This window comes from Zingiber officinale, chromosome 1B, assembly GCF_018446385.1.
Source record: "Zingiber officinale cultivar Zhangliang chromosome 1B, Zo_v1.1, whole genome shotgun sequence".
Lineage (NCBI taxonomy): Eukaryota > Viridiplantae > Streptophyta > Magnoliopsida > Zingiberales > Zingiberaceae > Zingiber > Zingiber officinale.
This window is the reverse complement of record NC_055986.1, coordinates 3,371,494-3,390,042: the sequence shown is the minus strand read 5'-3', so window position 1 is coordinate 3,390,042 and position 18,549 is coordinate 3,371,494.

Sequence of the window (18,549 nt, the reverse complement as noted above, 5' to 3'; positions counted from 1 at the left end):
TATCAATATATGTATATTTTTTTTTGAACATTCAATCTGAACATATTTTACGTATTTATATTTATAAGAAAACAAAGAAGGAGAGAGTCCTCACTCTTTGTTAAGAGGGAAAAAATGAATATTGATACAGATATAGGTATAGGACAGTGAAGGAATTAAAGGGAGAATGAGGGACAATTTGGTCTTTTCACTTGTGGAGAGTTTTGAGAGTTTAAGGTGGCAACTGTTCACCACGCGGTGGGGGACTGGCGCCGCCGCGACAATAGCTTCTTCCTCCCCCTCTCTCCTCGCCGGAGCCGAGGTCGCCCTCTGCCTCTTCTCCACTCCTCTACTTCTCCTCACCGTCGGTCGCCCCCCGCCTCCTCTCCGCTCCCTCTTCTTCTCACCGCAAGCGCTAGCAGAAACAGGGAGAGCTTCTCCTCCCTCTCTCGCCGTCGTCCTCGAGCCACAGCCACCGGCGACGACCGACGCCAACCACAGCACGGCCTCTTCTCTTCCCTCCTCCTCCACGCTGCGCCGTCGCCAGCTCCTCCTCGCTGCGCTACCGCCGGGCTGACCACTGCCCTTCCCCGTTTCCTCTTTGCTGCGCCGTCGCTGGGCAGACCACTGCCCTTCCCCATTTACTCCTCGCTGCGCCGTCGCCGGGCAGACCACTGCCCCTTTCTTCCTTGCCGCCCGCCGACCACCCTCTCTTCTCCTTTCTCTCTCTATCCCGTACCTAGACCACAGCACAAGCAAGAGGAATGTTCTTCCTTTTGTTGCGCCGCAATCACCACTGGATCAGCCTCATCGCCGCGACGAACGGAGAGCTGCCTTCGCGACAGCTGGTAACACCACCTCCTCCTCTCCTCTTCCTTCTCCTCGCAACATCGGTGACGACCACCTCCTCCTCCTCTCTTCCTGCGGCCAGCACAGCCGCCGGTCCTCGGTTCTCCTCGTACCATCGCCAACAGCCATCGGCCTCTTCGCCTCCTCTCCTCCCTTGTCGCCGGTGCTCTTCTCTCCCTCCTACTCGCGACGTCGTCGCTAGATGCACGCCGCTGCCGCTTCCTTTCTCGCCGGCAGCAACCTCCATGTGTCGCAACCTTCCTAGCGGGTAGCTACCACATGCCGTGAGCCCACTGTCCTCTTCCTTTCTTCCCGCTGCAGCCGTAGATGTCGAGCCGCTACGGGCACCGCAGTCCATCGCTACGACCACTTTTCCCCTACGTTCGTTACAACCGTTCCCTACATCGATTTGGCTCCACCGCCTCCAGCACAGATCTGGTTCCTGCCGTCGTTGTAGCCGATCTAACCATGTCCCGATTCCCATGTGTTCCAGCCTCCTAGCTCTCGCTGCCTTGGGCTTTGATTTGATCGCGCTCCGTCTTTGATATGTCTTGGTCTGGTTGTGTGTTATATCTCGACTTATGTGTCCATCTCATGTCTTGGCCTGCGTACCAATATCGTTTCCCGGCCTGCGTGTTGATCGCGTTTCCCGGCCTGCGTGCCGATCTCATGTCCCGGCCTACGTGCCGCTAGTACCTCCCGGCTTGCGTGCCGATCTCATTTCTCGGTCGATGCTGATTTCGTGTCCCGGCCTGCGTGCTGCTAGTACCTCCCGGCTTGCGTGTCGGTGTCTTATCCCGGGTTGCATGTCGTCTTCCAATGTCATGCTGCGTTCGGCTCCTCACCGTCAGATCCAGCCTAATTAGATTCATCTACTCTTCCGGGTCGCGACAACTCGAGCCGCGTCCCATCCGAAGGCGAGCCCCTGGGCCAGGGTACGTTCTCCGTTCATATTCTATGCATATTTCATTATTTTATGGCTTAGTCTTGTACTCGTATATTCGTTGGATCTGCCTCAAGCATCGGAGTACCGGGGATCGGGTCAACCCGGTCGCTGGCTGCAGGTAGCGTTGACCAGAGACTTTTGAAGACTTGATCAACATAGAAGTCATCTCAGCACACCCCCCTCTGGGACGTCGCGACTCAGTCAACATCTCATCTACCTCACCCCGCGGTTCATCCGACTCAGCTTCCGGACGGGATCAAATTTGGCGTCGTCTGTAGGAACATCCTTCACCTGTTTTGGAACGTGAAGATGGACGACATCGGGAGGTTCTCTGCTATTATCACAATCCCGGAGGATCTCAATGCACATATTATCTTCTATCCTCGCTCCACCGATATTCGGGAGTCGAGGGATCGAGTGGAGCTTCAGCTGGCTGACATGTTAGTTTTTCCGTTATGTTTTTTCCCTGACTCCATGGGTATTCGGGAGTTAAGGGACCGAGACAAACCCTTAGCCGGTTGGCACGGCTTCCCGATCAGGTACGCTACAAGCTCTGCTCCCTTTTTACGATTATAGGAACTGATATAACTCCCTGATAAGAGAGTAAAATCCTAGTTCCTTGATCAAAGACTAGGGCCTTAGATTTTTGATTGGACACTAGGGGCCCAGCTCCCCGCACATACACTTGGGACACAGCTCCCCGATCATTGACTCGCAGTACCACTTCCCGATCGGGATCTAGGGCCTCGCTCTTTGATTACAGGCTAGGGGTCTTACTCTCCGATCAGGGACCAGAGTTCCAGCTCCCCGATCAGGTGTGTTATAGGCTCTGCACCCTTCACCATGAGGCTCTGCATCCTCTTATTGCTACAAGCTCTGTACCATTCACCATGGGGCTCAGCATTCTCTTGCTGTTATAGGCGCTTCACTCTATTATTATTATATGCTTTGCATCTTTCACTTGTTGTGCAACCTCTTACATCTACAGGTGTTTCTCCCTTCACCCACGGTGCTCTGCTTCCTTCTATGGCTATGGGTTCTGCTCCCTTATATCGGCTTCACGCTCTTTATCTTCTCCCCTCGCTCCACGTGTATTTGGGAGTTGAGGGACCGAGACAGATCCTCAGTCGGTTGACACCACTTCGCGATCAGGTATGATAAAGGCTTTATTCCCTCATATTGCTACGGGCTCCGCTTTTATGGTCTTCAAGGCTTATCCTCCGCCGTTCGGGGTCGAGTTATCGCCACTGGTCTCGGACCAGAGTATCACCACCGGTCTAGGATCGGAGTATCGCTAACGATCTCTCGGTCGGACTTCTAGACAAATTCTCGGTCGGGCTTCTAGATCAATTCCTGGTCAGACCTCCAGATCAATTCCTGGTCAGACCTCTAGATCAATGCCTGGTCAGACCTCCAGCTCAATGCCTGGTCAGACTTCCAGATTGCTTCTTTGTTAGGCCTTTAGATTGTTTTCTGGTCAGGTCTCCAGATCAATTCCTGGTCAGAATTTCAGATCAATTCCTGATCAGGTCTCCAGATCAAGTCCTGGTCAGACATCCAGATCAATTCTTGGTCAAGTCTCCAGATCAAGTACTGGCCAGGCCTTCGGATCACCTCCCGGTCGGGATTCCAGATTCTCGTCCCAGTGCGAGTTATAAGTGAGCACTGCTCTCACGCTTCCAGACTCTCACCTCAGTGCGAGTTATAAGTGAGCACTGCTCTCACGCCCAATGACCTTCCCGGTCGGGTCCCAGACTCTCGCCCCAGTGCGAATTATAAGTGAGCATGCTCTCACGCCCAATGACCGACAGGTCGGGTCCCAGACTCTCGCCCCAGCGCGAGTTATAAGTGAGCATGCTCTCACACTTCCAAACTCTCGCCTCAGTGCGAGTTATAAGTGAGCATGCTCTCACACCCAACGATCGGCAGGTCGGGTCTCAGACTCTCGCCCCAGTGCGAGTTATAAGTGAGCATGCTCTCACGCCAATGACCTCTCGGTCGGTGCTCACTGCTCACTTACAGCTCTATCGGACGCTCATCACACTCACTCCTCACTCGCCGCTCTGCCCGGCACTCATCACACTTGCTTCACTTGTCGCTCTGCCCGGCACTCTCAGTTCGTGTTTTCGCTCACCGTTGTTACTCGATCGACACTTACTGTTCACCTGTCGACCTACACTCTCAGTTCGCGTTTTCGCTCATCGCTGTTGCTCGGTCGACACTTACTATTCACTTGTCGCCCTACACTCTTAGTTCGCGTTTTCGCTCACCGTTGTTGCTCGATCGGCACTTAGTGTTCACTTGCCGCCCTGTCCGGCACTCTCAGTTCACGTTTTCGCTCATCGATGTGGCTTGGCCGTTTGCTTGACCATTCACTAGTACCACTCGACTACTCGTTTTATGTTGATCGATCTATCGCTTGACATTTTTTCTCCATCGCGCGTTTGTCACCGCTCGCCCATTGTCGTTCTGCTAGCTTGGGTTTCTCCCTGTTGACCAGGCATCACTCTCTCTATTACCCGATCACGATTTTATTGATGCTCGATCAGTATTTCCTCGGTTACGCTCACGGTTCTGCTTGTCCATCATCTTTTGACCCGCTCAGTATTTTTCGATTGCCAGATTGGCATTGTTCGATTGCCTGGTCGCGATTTATTGACGCTCGGTTGCGCTCACGACTTTGCACGTCCATCATTCTCTTTATTGTCCGGTCATGATTTATTGTCGCTCGGTCGGCACTCGCTCGGTCACGCTCTTTATTGTTGGGTCACGATTTACTGTCGCTCGGTCGACACTCGTTCCGTCATGATCATGACTTTGCTCGTCCATCATTTTCTTTGCCCGTTTGCGATTTACGGACGCTCGGTCGGTATTCTCCCAGTTGCGCTTACGGATTTACTCATCCTGGTCGCGATTTATTGTCGCTCGATCAGCACTCGCTCGGTCACGATCATGGCTTCGCTCATCCATCATTTTCTTTATTTGCTCAGTCGCGATTTACGGACGCTCGGTCGGTATTCTCTCAGTCGCGCTCACGGCTTGGCTTGTCCATCACTCTCTCTCTATTGCCTGGTCGTGATTTATCGTCATTCGGACAACATTCTCTGTCGCGCGTTTGATATCGCTCGGCCATCGACTTGCAACTCGCTCATCATTTTTCGATTGTCAGGTCAGCATACTTTGATCCAGGTCGGCATTATTCGATGTCCCGGTCATGATTTACTATCGCTCGATCTTCATTTTCTCGGTTGCATGCTCGACATATACTCGACACTATTTTTCGTTGCTCGCTCGATATTATTTGTCACTTGCTCGGCATCGCCACAGCTACTCGTTTGATAGGATAAGACGAGCCAGTGATCTGATTGCGCATTCAGTAGCGATTCTGTTTTGGGATTGGTCTAGTCAGTCGGACTTGCGCCTCCTTCGACTAGACTTGAGGGGGAGGCTTGTGATACGGATATAGATATAGGGCAGTGAAGGAATTAAAGGGAGAAGGAGGGGCAATTTGGTCTTTTCACTTGTGGAGAGTTTTGAGGGTTTAAGGTGGCAACTGTTCATCGCGCGGTGGGGGACTGGCGCCGCCACGACAATAGCTTCTTCCTCCCCCTCTCTCCTCGCCGGAGCCGAGGTTGCCCTCTGCCTCTTCTCCACTCCTCTCCTTCTCCTCACCGCCGGTCCCCCCCCTCCTCTCCGCTCCCTCTCCTTCTCACCGCAAGCGCCAGCAGAAACAGGGAGAGCTTCTCCTCCCTCTCTTGCCGCCGTCCTCGAGCCACAGCCGCCGGCGACGACCGACGCCAGCCACAACACGGCCTCTTCTCTTCCCTCCTCCTCTTCGCTGCGCCGTCGCTGGGCAGACCACTGCCCTTCCCCGTTTCCTCTTCGTTGTGCTGTCGCTGGGTAGACCACTGCCCTTCCCCGTTTCCTCCTCGCTACACCATCGTCGGGCAGACCACTGCCCCTTTCTTCCTCGCCGGCCGCCGGCCACCCTCTCTTCTCCTTTCTCTCTCTATACCGTACCTAGACCACATCACAAGTAAGAGGAATGTTCTTCCTTTTGTTGCGTCACAGTCACCATTGGATCAGCCTCATCGCCGCGACAAACGGAGAGCTACCTTTGCGACAGCTGGCAACAGCACCTCCTCCTCTCCTCTTCCTTCTCCTCGCGACACCGGTGACGACCGCCTCCTCCTCCTCTCTTCCCTCAGCCAGCACAGCCGTCGGTCCTCGGTTCTCCTCGCACCATTGCCACCAGCCACCGGCCTCTCCGCCTCCTCTCCTCCCTCGTCGCCGGCGCTCTTCTCTCCCTCCTACTCGCGACGTCGCCACTAGATGCACGCCGCTGCCGCTTCCTTTCTTGCCGGCAGCAACCTCCATGTGTCGCAACCTTCTTGGCCGGCAGCTACCACATGCCGTCAGCCCACTGTCCTCTTCCTTTCTTCTCGCTGCAGCTGTAGATGTCGAGCCGCTGTCGGCACTGCGGTCCATCGCTACGGCCACTTTTCCCCTACGTTCGTTACAGCCGTTCCCTACATCGATTTGGCTCCACCGCCTCCAGCACAGATCTGGCTCCTGCCGCCGTTGTAGCCGATCTAACCGTGTCCCGATTCCCATGTGTTCTAGCCTCCTAGCTCTCGCTGCCCTGGGCTTTGATTCGATCGCGCTCCGTCTTTGATATGTCTTGGTCTGGTTGTGTGTTATATCTTGACTTATGTGTCCATCTCATATCTTGGCCTGCGTACCAATATCGTTTCCCGCCCTGTGTGCCGATCTCGTTTCCCGGCCCGCGTGCTGATCTAGTATCCCGGCCTACGTGTCGATCTCATTTCCCGGCCGGTGCTGATTTCGTGTCCCCGCCTGTGTCCTGTTAGTACCTCCGGCCTGCGTGCCGGTGTCTTATCCCGGGCTGCATGTCGTCTTCCAATGTCGTGCTGCGTTCGGCTCCTCACCGTCAGATCCAGCCTAATCAGAGTCATCTACTCTTCCGGGTCTCGACAACTCGAGCCGCGTCCCATCCGAGGGCGCCCCCCTGGGCCAGGGTATGTTCTCCGTTCATCTTCTATGCATATTTCATTATTTTATGGCTTAGTCTTGTACTCATATATTCGTTGGATCTACCTCGAGCATCGGGGTACCGAGACCCGGGTCAACCCGGTCGCTGGCTGCAGGTAGCGTTGACCAGAGACTTTTGAAGACTTGGTCAACATAGAAGTCATCTCAGCACACCTCCCCCTCCAGGACGTCGCGACTCAGTCAACATCTCATCAACCTCGCTCGGCGGTCCATCCGACTCAGCTTCCGGACGAGATCAAATATAATAACGAAAACTTTTAAATTAAGATAAATCATTTGTTTATTAAATATATATGTCGACATTACAATGACTATCCACCTTATTTGGGGTAACAGTGGAGAAAATAATGCATAGCTTAGAACAATGGCGAAGTTAACAGAAGTTTCAAAAGTAAAAAAGGAAAGAAAAAGTTGATATAAAATATTTGTTTGAATTAACTGGGTTTGATTGTTTTTTTTTCATTTTGCTCTATTTGATAGAAAAATTTATCTGAAATCGAAATCCCATTTTCATCAATGTTTCTTATGCTTTTTTTCTGACCCTCATTAGGGTTATCCTATGAAAAATTGGATATCCAATCGGAACGAAGGAAGGTATAAAAGAGTTTTATTAGTTCTAATTAAATAATCGGATATAGATTTTTTAAATTGAAATATAGAGATAAATTTAATAGAATCTTACACTTATCATCCGAATTTCATATTAAATAATAAATCCTTTTTCGTTCTCCCTCGTTTCTGTTTATGCTTTTCATTCTCCATAGATGCAGCACGTATAAATATTTAATTTGTTTTTGTTTAATCATTTTGTTTATATGAAATTAATTTTTATATGTCGTTTTTTGAATGAGGGTAGTTGGATGAAATAAAAAAATTATTAGATATAAGGAAGGATATTCAATCCTCTTGATGATGATAAAAATTGAATATCCGATGCAATGGAGATTAGGATGAGGATAAATATTATTTCAATTTAAAAGTTTCACCATGATGATGCAGTGTTAAAAATCTATTCTGACATAAAGAATAATGATGTTGAGATCTTCTCATAAATTTTTTTCCGTAATGTTACGATTTCCTATAGAGAGTAATAAACATCAAACGATACGTCGAGAAGAGTCCTTAGGGATGTAGAAAGAGTCTACTATGAACGCCCACTCAAGTGTTATCGAAAAAACATTCACGGCATATCTTAGTGAGTCCCGATTCATTACTAGTTCTCCGAGTTTTGTGAGTTCTATGAGCAACTCTTTGATTCTTGCATGTAGATGAGTGATCGATTCTTCCTTTTTCCATTCAAAGGTTACTGAGTTTGTTCCAGAGCATGTCTCGGCTTGAGAGTTTGGCATCTGAGGTCTTCGGGCAACTCCAGGAACTTCTCCTAGAGTTCTTTAGCAGATATGTAGCTATCGATTCTGTTGACTTCTTGAGGCAGTAGCACACTTAGTATGTGGAATTCCACTTTGTCGTTGGCTACGAAGTCGTTTTGCTCCTTCTTATTCCAAGGATATTTTTCCTTTTCTTCTCTGTGTTGATCTTTGGATATTATAAAATCATATTTGATTATTAATAAAATATCAAAGTCTGTTTTAAAAAATATTTCCATTCGACGTTTTCATATTACGAATTTCCCTCAAACTTTGGCGAGTGAATGCTAGATCCGACCATCTCTTTGCTGCTTCAATTGACGGTTAGTTCTTCTGAGATGGTTGGACTCTAATATCACTTGTAAGTCTAGGTATGCCAGGTAGAGGGGGGTGAATAACCCTGAAAATAAGTTAGAAATATCTCTTGCTATTTGAACTAAACAAGGACAAAATATTAGCAAAAACAAATAACTAACATAAAAGAATTAACTAAACAAAGTAAGAAGGCTTAAAGAGTTACTTGGTTATAACGTAAGTAGTTATTAATTAAAGGCAATAAAAAAACTCACTAAAAAACTCCTTCATTGATAGCGGAGTAGCCTCTTACAGACGTTGATAGCTTAAGAAATTAGTTAGGAAATGAAAATAAAAGTTGTTATCTAATTCCGAACTCAAGGAGGCTTTTTATAGCCTCTTGGAAGATATTACTGTTGTGTTGACATGGCTTGGAGGCAGCTCGAATTAGTTGGAGACGCATCCAGTGTGGATAAAACTTTATTTGAACTCTAACGCTAACCAACGACTCTGGTCGTTGAGAGACACCTCAGTGTTAGAGTATATACTAAAAGTCTAGCTTCTGTAAACATTTATTTTTGAAATAAAGGAACCACATTGGTCAATATCTACATTTATTTGTTAAATGTAATTTGTTCAATTAATTTATATTGCAGATAACATGGTGTGTGTGTCACACACAGAAGATCATGTTATCGGTTATTTATAAATTATAAACAGTTGCTCGCGACTAAGATGGAAAGGAATAAACCATTGGAATAGTCGTAGTGTAATTAAGTTTTAGTTTATCTTGACTAATAAATTACACTAATACACTCTAAGTATATTGAGTAGGATCGTTTTAGGTAAGTTCTTTTTGTACTGACTTTATAAAAGAACTAGACCTTGGTTATTATGGAAGTGTGTGCTCTTAATCCTAATATAATAACAAGCACATATATTTAGTATTTATTTCTTTAACTTATCAAAGGGTGAGATTTAGCTCGATAAATCAATAGGCTCGATAAGTTGGGAAATGATACTACTTATAGTGTGTGTTGTTGATTATAGAAGGAATCTGTGTCCTAGTTATCTAGGTTGAGAATGTCCCCAAGAGGAGCTCATAAGGATTGTCATGTTAAACCCTGCAGGTGGACTTAGTCCGACATGACGATGAAGTTGAGTGGTACTACTCTCGGAGATAGATATTAATTTAGTGAGTTGTCAGTAACTTACTTAATTAGTGGACATTCGTTATCTTAAACACAGGGAGACTAACACACTCATAATAAGAAGGAGCTCATAATGTAATTTGGGATTAATGTGGTAGTGCGGTAATAACTTTCTAGTGGAATGAGTTATTATCGATGAACTTGAGTTGTATGTTCGGGGCGAACACGGGATACTCAAGCTCATCGGAAGGCCAAAACCAATTTCTCCTCTTGGTCCCTGTCGTAGCCTCATTAAAGCCTCAAGTTCATCCAAAGAAAGACCCATCTTGGTGTCCAAGAAGGGGGCCGACCCAATGCTTGGTGACCAATCAAGGGTCGGCCACATCCACTTCTATAGGGGTCGGCCCTATTGCTTGGTGACCAAGCATGTAGGGGCCGACCAAGATTAATTCAAATATGAGGAGCGTTTTGAATTTTTAAAATTTTCTCTTTGTAGAAAACTACAAGTTTTAAAAGAGAGATTTTAAATTTAAAAACTTTTCTTTTTTGAATTAGGCCACATGTTTTAAAACTTTCTTTTTTAATCATCTTCATGGTTGAAGGAAAAAAGGAAGAGAAGTTTTAAAATTTAAATTTTCTATCACCATGTTAAAAAAGGAAATTTTATAAGAGAAGTTTTAAATTTTAAAACATGGTTTTAATTTTTTAAAACTTTCCTTTTTTAACTCTCACTTTAGGAAATTAGGAGAGAACTTGTAAAATTTTATAACGGCTTATAAAATTTTATTAAAAATTTTATTTTTCCTTTTTTCCCTTGATGAGGTGGCCAGCCACCTTGCTTGGTGCCCAAGCAAGGGGCCGACCATAATTAAAATAAAAAAAAATCATCACAAAATTAATGTTGGTGATTGATTCAATCAAGAGAAAAGAAAAGGAAAAATAAAAAGGGAAAAGAAAAAACTAGAGGATGATTTTATTTTTTGTAAAAAGTTTTTCCGTATTTGCCTTGGGCAAGTAATATAAAAGAAGGGGTGAGGAGGCCTCATGAGATACAACTCTTATTCTCTTGCTTGGAGACTCTCTTGGTGTGGCCGACCCTCTCCCTTCTCTTTTCCCTTTTGCTCTCTTCTCCTTGGTGGTGGTGGTGGCCGGATTATAGAAGAAGAGGAAGAAGCTTTTGGGTGGTGTTCATCTTAGAGGATCGTCGCCCACACGACGTCCAAGGTGAGGCGAGGAATACGACAGAAGATCTCGAGGTCATTAGCTTATAAAGAGAAGGTATAACTAGTAATTTTCTTTGTAAGAATTCTAAATACAAGAGACAATTAGATCTAGTTTTTCGAATTAGTTTTTTCGAGTTTGTGTTTTCTTCTTTTTCAAATTTGTGATTCGATTGTTCTTTTTGGTTAACCTAGAGTTATTTAAGAAAATTAAATATTAACTTTCCTTAAAAAGCTTTGTCTAGACGGTGGTGGTTGCTCCCATCTCCAAGAAGGTCATGTGCCTCGCCATGCAGTCCTGGAAGCCAATTTTAGAAATTAATATTTAATGGAATTAATAACATAGGTGGATTTGAATCAATAGTGTTAAGTTCCGTTTACGATTCAAATCTAAACCATTAAGAACAGATAAGTTAAATTTGGAATCAATGATATTAAGTTCTGTTTGCGATTCCTAATTTAACTTCTAAAGAATATAATAGGTTATTTAAGGAAAGATTCGACACTTGTATAAAATTTTTGTACAGTGGAACCCGTACGTTTTTCCTAGGACTAACCAACACTCGGTTGATCTAGGGCACCTCCAAGGGAGGCGTGAGGGCGTCTCCATTTTCCAACAAGGGGCCTCCTCCATGAGGCCCCTCTAACTCCTTGGAGGCACCTCCATTCTGGCAGTTGGCAGCTCCTTTGACTTGTCTGAACCCAACTCTACGTGGGTGATGCTCTAGTCATCCGAAGTTGAGCTTATCCGAATCCAACTCCGACCTTCTCCTCGAGCAGGATTCCTCCCTAGCTTCTCGTCCCTTGGATGCATCGCGCACTTCCTTCTCATCCGATCCGCCGGTGTACTCTTCCGTAGCACCTCGTCCCTCGGATGCACCGAACATGTCGACTCGCTTCCCATATCATCTTTCTCACTAGCTGCGTATTCCGCTAGACTTCTTGTGTTTCTAAGTTCCTGCACACTTAGAAACAAGACATCAAAAGACACAGGGCATAACTTAACTTGGTTGATCGCATCAAAATCAACCTGGAGTACTTATAGGATACTGTCACATAACTCCCATGTTGACCAAGTCTTAGAGGATGCCACCGGGACTCCCTGTTACCTAGTCAAGGGCCCACCACGTGGACCCTTACTTACCATCTGCATCACAAGCATCCCCTTCAAGTCTAATTGAAGAAGAGTGTAGGTCGACTGGTTGGACAAGTATTCTGCTCAAATGTTGAAATGGTCCATGTGGCTAAGTGCCTTAATATAATGTAGAGTTGATGTGACAAAAATTAATCAAACTGTGTCGTAGGTTAGGAGAGAAATCATTTCATAACTAAGTCGTAGTCGGGGAAATAAGTGGTGCTTCACCCCCGACAAAGGAAATGCTCAATCCATGACTACATCAGAGTTATGAGAGTATAATAAGCTTGATTTATAACTCCCGAGCACCGGTGGAATCGAAGAGAGAATAACTCGATCCGTGACTATGACCAAGTCGAGAGAAAATAATAAACTTGATCTCATAACTCCCGAGTACCGATGGAGTAGGAGAGAGAATAGTTCGATCCGCAACTATGCCCAAATCGAGAAAGAATAATAAGCTCGATCTCACGACTCCTGAGTACTAGTGGAGTTGGAGAGAGAATAACTTGATCTGCAACTATGTTAGAAATTTGAGAGAATAATAAGCTTGATCTCATGACTCTAGAATACAAGTGAAGTCAAAGAGAGAATAGCTTGATCTACGACTATGTCCAAGTTAAGAGAGAATAATAAGCTTGATCTCACAACTCCCGAATACTTGTGGAGTCGGAGACAAAATAGCTCAATCCGCGATTATGTCAGAGTCAGGAAAGAATAATAAACTTGATCTCACAACTCCCGAGTATCGATAGAGTCAGAGAGAGAATAGTTTGATCCGTAACTATATATGTCTGAGTCAAGAGAGAATAATAATCTCGATCTCACGACTCTCGAATACTAATGGAGTCAGAGAGAGAATAGCTTGATCTGCGATTATGTTCGGGTTAAGAGAGGATAATAAGTTAGATCTCACGACTCCCGAATGCCCATGGAGTCGGAGAGAGAATAACTCGATCCGCGACTATGTTTGAATAGGGGGAGAATGTGAAGCTCGATCTCATGACTCCTGAATACCTATAGAGTCTGAGAGAGAATAGCTCTCAATCTCATGACTCTCGAATACCGATGGAGTCAGAGACAGAATAGCTTGATCTACGATTATGTTCGAGTTAAGAGAGAATAATAAGTTAGATCTCACGACTCCAGAATACTCATAGAGTCGGAGAGAGAATAATTCAATCCGTGACTATATCCGAGTAGGGAGAGAATATAAAGCTCGATCTCACAACTCTCGAATACCCATGTAGAGAGAGAATAACTCAAGCTCCAATTATGTCTGAGTTGGAGATAAATAAGCTCGATCTCATGACTACCGATTACCCATAGAGTCAGAGAGAGAATAGATTAAGCCCTGACTATGTCTAAGTCAGGACAAAATAATAAGCTCGATCTCATGATTTCTGTGTACTAGTGGAGTCGGAGAGAATAACTTGATCCATGACTATGTTTTAGTAGTGAGAGAATAATAAGTTCGATGTCACGACTCCCGGATACCTATGGAGTTGAAGAGAGAATACCTCAATCTATGATTATGTCCGAGTCAGGAGAGAATAATAAGTTGGATCTCACAACTCCCAAATACCAGTAGAGGCAGAGAGAGAATAGCTCGATCTACGACTATGTCCAAGTCGGGAGAGAATAATAAGCTCGATCTCATGACTACCGAATACCCATGGAGTCAGAGAGAGAATAGCTCGATCCTCGATTATATCCGAGTTAGGAGAAAATAATAAGCTCGATCTCACGACACTCGAATACCCGTGTAGTCAAATTGAGAGAGAAATTCAGCTAAGCATCGTGCTCGATCCACAACTCCTGAATGTACGCAGAGTCAGGAAGAGGCTTACCGGCATCGTGCTCTAGGGGAGGCTTATTGGCATGATAATAGCTCAATCATAAATATGTCTGAGTTGGGAAAGATTAAGCCCAAAAAAGACGTTAACGATACGATATGCATTTGACTCTTGTACGACGAGGAGGTTAATATTGTAGCCTGGATCTTGACCCCGCTCTGTCCAAGTCGAGGGAGCTTGAGCCCTAAAAAGGGCATTATCAATATGACATACGCTCAACCCTTGTACGACGAGGAGATTGATATTACAACTTAGATCTCGGTCCTAACTATGTCCTAGTCAAGAGAGTTTGAGTCCTGAAAGGACATTGATAATATGATATGTATTGTACCCTTATGCGAATGAGAGGTTGATATCGTAGCTTGGATCTTGATCCCGTCTATGCCCAAATCATTAGAGTTTAGGTCCTAAAAAGGATATAGGTGATACGATATGTGCTCGCCCCTATATCTAAATCAGGAGAGTTTGAGCCCTTAAAAGGACATATACTGATGGAGATCGCTAGTGTGAGAGTAAGAGAAATAATCGGTGACCTATGAAATATATTCATGTAAAACTATGAGGATGAGCTATAATTTATATTCAAAATATAGAAATAAATGTATTTAAACTTGATGTGTAAGTTTGAGGTGACCCTGACACTGTCTGAAAAATAATAGTTCAATCCTCAACTTCTAAATATTGGTAGAGTCAGGAGGAATATAATAATAGGTTGAATATCAAAACTCTAGAATGCTCGTGAAGTCGGGGAGAGAATACCCAAGTCAACCTAATTTTTAAAATTTTAAAAATTTTAAAATATTTTTAGGTTTTTTCTATTTTTTATTTTTTATGTTTTTTTATTTTTCCCCCATTTATTATTTTTAAATTTTTTAATGTTTTTTCTATTTTAATTTTTTTATGTTTTTTTTACAGTTTTTTTTTAAAAAAATTTTATTTTATTTTTTATATTTTATATTTTTTCTTTACATATTTTCTTTTGATCACATTTTTCTCTTATTCGAGGGTATTTTGGGTAAAAAAAATTCGTTAACCCTGGAATCAAGAAAAATCTCAGTTTTCCGAGATTTCCTGATTTCGGGTTGCATACCCCCTTTTGCTGACGTGTCGGACATGGAACATTACTCAGGAATCATCGATTACCTAAATCAAATAAGGTTTTCGTTGATAACCTTGGATGGATAACCAAGGTTATTAAGGATAATCCCGAACCAAATGTACCCTAAAAGTTATGATCATCCTCTATGAACAATTAACACAATAACAAGAGAAGAATTTGCAACAGCTTTATAATAGAAGGAATATGCAGAGGTTTGTCTTGGTAAATGATGAAAGGGCCCAACATCCGCTATTAACAAGATATCTTAATCTTAATTTCATATAAATTCATCTAAATAATCTTCCACCGCATAAATAAGAAAAGTACGACAATAAGAGGAAGGAGACTTATCTAGTATAAAAATTTCCTTGAGACTACCAACATAGGCTCCAAGTTGTTAATTCACCAATAGACAATTTCTAACGAAGAGCCTAAAGTTAACAACTTCTTGAACTGGGAGACAAGTGTGGCGACTAATTCGATGGAGCAACCTATGCAAGTTTAATTTAGACATTGCATCAAACATCTTCCTTACATTCTTCTATAGCTCCTCATCTTTGTATCATGAGACTGCAAACTACAAATTACAATATATCTTGCTATTATTTGTTTGGAAACAGTACCAACAACCCACTCCCATTGAAGGGGAGAGGAGGAAGTCAAACACTGTTGTCATTGGTCAAAGGATGCGCAACAAACATCATCGATAGAGACCGATGGACGAGAGCATGGCTCGGGAAAAGGCAGCACAATAGGTTGTTTGTGGCAACTGTTCGCATCAATGTGGGCGTGACGATGATGATGAAGGTTGGGTTGCAAGGGAAAAAAGAGAATGAGTTGGCATTGACGACAAAATGGAAGGTTCAAGTAGGAATGACTTCTCACGGTCCATAGATTGCAGTCGGAAGTTAGAGTAGACTCGGCAAAACTTCTCGATTCCCTTATGGTGATACAACCCCATAGGCAGACTGCTGAAGCGCCCAAGAGTTGCTTGGACGAGTGGAGATCATTCTTCCGATGTGACCTAAACCCATGCATCCAAAGGCTTTTGGGCCTGTCCTTCTCCCTCTTTTCTTTGTTCACAACTGAGAGATGGAGAGAGCTTGTGATTGAGAGCGGCAACTAGCCTTTGGAGGAGACATTCTCTTGGCGTTGAATTATTCTGTAAAGTAGATTAATCATCAACAAATGAGAACAAATTCTTAAAAAAAAAATCAAAACTCCTTATATGGTGGTAAAAGGTGAATATATTCGTCTCAGCACCCCTGCCAACCTGTCCCAGGACCAATACGGAGGAGGTAAATCACGGATAGCTATTAGTCTTTGGAATAGTGACTAGCACATAAGGGAGACATTTACCTCCGCTATGCCGAGATTCAAACCCTAAACCTCATGGTGGCAACACTTCATGTACTAGTCACTAGACCGTCTCGAGGGGATAAAACCCTTTAGAACCTAGAAGCATAGTTGTTAGTTTCCTGAAGTAATGAGTGAGATTTTCTAGAAATCTGGTGTGATGAAAGAAACACAAATATGTCCAGAGGATGTTTTGATTGAACGGTTTGAAAAAATTATGGGAGTGGTTGTTCAACGTCTTTTACTCACGTTTCCCATAGATGATGTCAATTTGTTTCAATTTGAAAGTCTCACCACGGTGATAGCATTGTAATTTTCTGCATAGAATAACAAATATCAAAGGGTTCTGTAAAGAGTAACAAGCCCCAATGAGAATACTCTGATGCCTAAATTAGCATAAAGGTTTGATAGTAATAGGAGGAAGTTAAAAAATAAAAAACGTCCTTTCCCAAAGAGAGAGAGAGCGCCTCTGAAAGAAGAAAACCTCATTAATGCCCCTTAACTCTTTAATACATCATAAATATCTCTTGAATACCTTATTAAATAATGTTGTTTGTAACCGTTGCATCCTATAATATTAGTAATAGCTGCATATCGAGAGCTTAGAAGGTTTAGAGGTTGGCAGCTTGGTGAGTCGTGAAATCGTAGAGTCGGTAACTCAGGAGATCGGATAGACTCAGAAGGTTGGATACTGCCACATAAACCCCATGTTAACCAATTCCTAGAGGATGTTATCCAGACTTCCTGTTGACTCAGTCAAGGGCCCACCATATGGACCCTTACTTACCATCCGCATCAAATATAATAAATAGAGATCTGGAAGGAGGAAGTTATTATTATTATTATTATTATTATTATTAATGTATTAATTCTTTGAACCAACTAATTTTGGAGGTGATCAATTTGGTTTCACATAAATTTTTTACCGGTTACCAGAGTAAATCCGGAAGTACAAGTGATAGGGAGGAAAATGCACTACAGTGTATCTTAACTGAGAATCGAACCATGAATATTTGGAAGACTATATGGGCACCCTACTACTGTACCATAACTTGAGTTTTGTTTTTATTTTTTTTTTTTAAGTTAGCACCAAGTATACTGTTTACATCGATTAATCCTAGGATAACCGACCCGATCACATAAAAATTTCCCATTTATCATAAGATAAATTAAAAATCAATTACCATGAAAACAACTCATCAACCCAATATTCTCACGCAAATCGTCCATTAAAAAAAACTTGATCTGTTAGTTTATCAAAACGAATACTCAATTTTTAGATAACTGATAAATTTGGATGGCATCTCACCGCTGTACCATTACCTCGGATTTTTATTTTTTATCTGTTTTTGTCTTCTTGTGCGGTGGCTAAAATTGTACCAATTATGAATGTGGCAACGTTATGGAAGAGTTGCCCATCGTTTTGTTGTGTTATTAAATTAAATAGTGTCATGTCAAATATCACATTGGATTAATACTTTTGCCCTATATCGCCTTTTTAGAAGGCCCAGTTTTTTGAAAGAGGAACAACAATATCTTAGCTTGCCCACTGAATCCTGCCTCAATCGATAATTACAAATTAAACATGGTATTTTAATTAGATTTTTAAGAGTATAAGCTGCGTTCTAATCAGATTTTTATGTCAAAAATATTTTTTTCTCAATTTACTTTTTACAAAAGACTATTTCCAAGATTCAAACACGTGATCTTTTGATCACAATAGTAACAATTTTATCATTGTGCCAAGACTCCCCTGGGTAGTTTTCATAATATGATGATTTTACTATTTTATTTTAATAAAAAATTAATATACATAAAATATTATTATATTAAAATATTATTTATCAAATTTAGTGCTTAAATTTTATCAAAATCATTTAAAGTTTATCAAAATTATTTTAAAATAATTATAATAGATAAGTAAGTGTTACATATTGGTAATTGAATCTTAAATTTTAAATCTTAAATATTATTATATTAAAATATTTAAGTGTTATCAAAATAATTTTAAATTGATCAAAATCACTTTACAATTAGCATCTACTAATTAGTTTCTATAATTTTATAACAATTAATCGTAAGTATTACAACAGTAATAGTATTGAAAATACCATACAATGTAACAATTATTCTAATAACACTAAAAATAAAAATACTTTGGAGATAAACATACGATGAACGTCTATTTAATAAAGGCACATTAGTTCACGTGGGATGCCCTTTT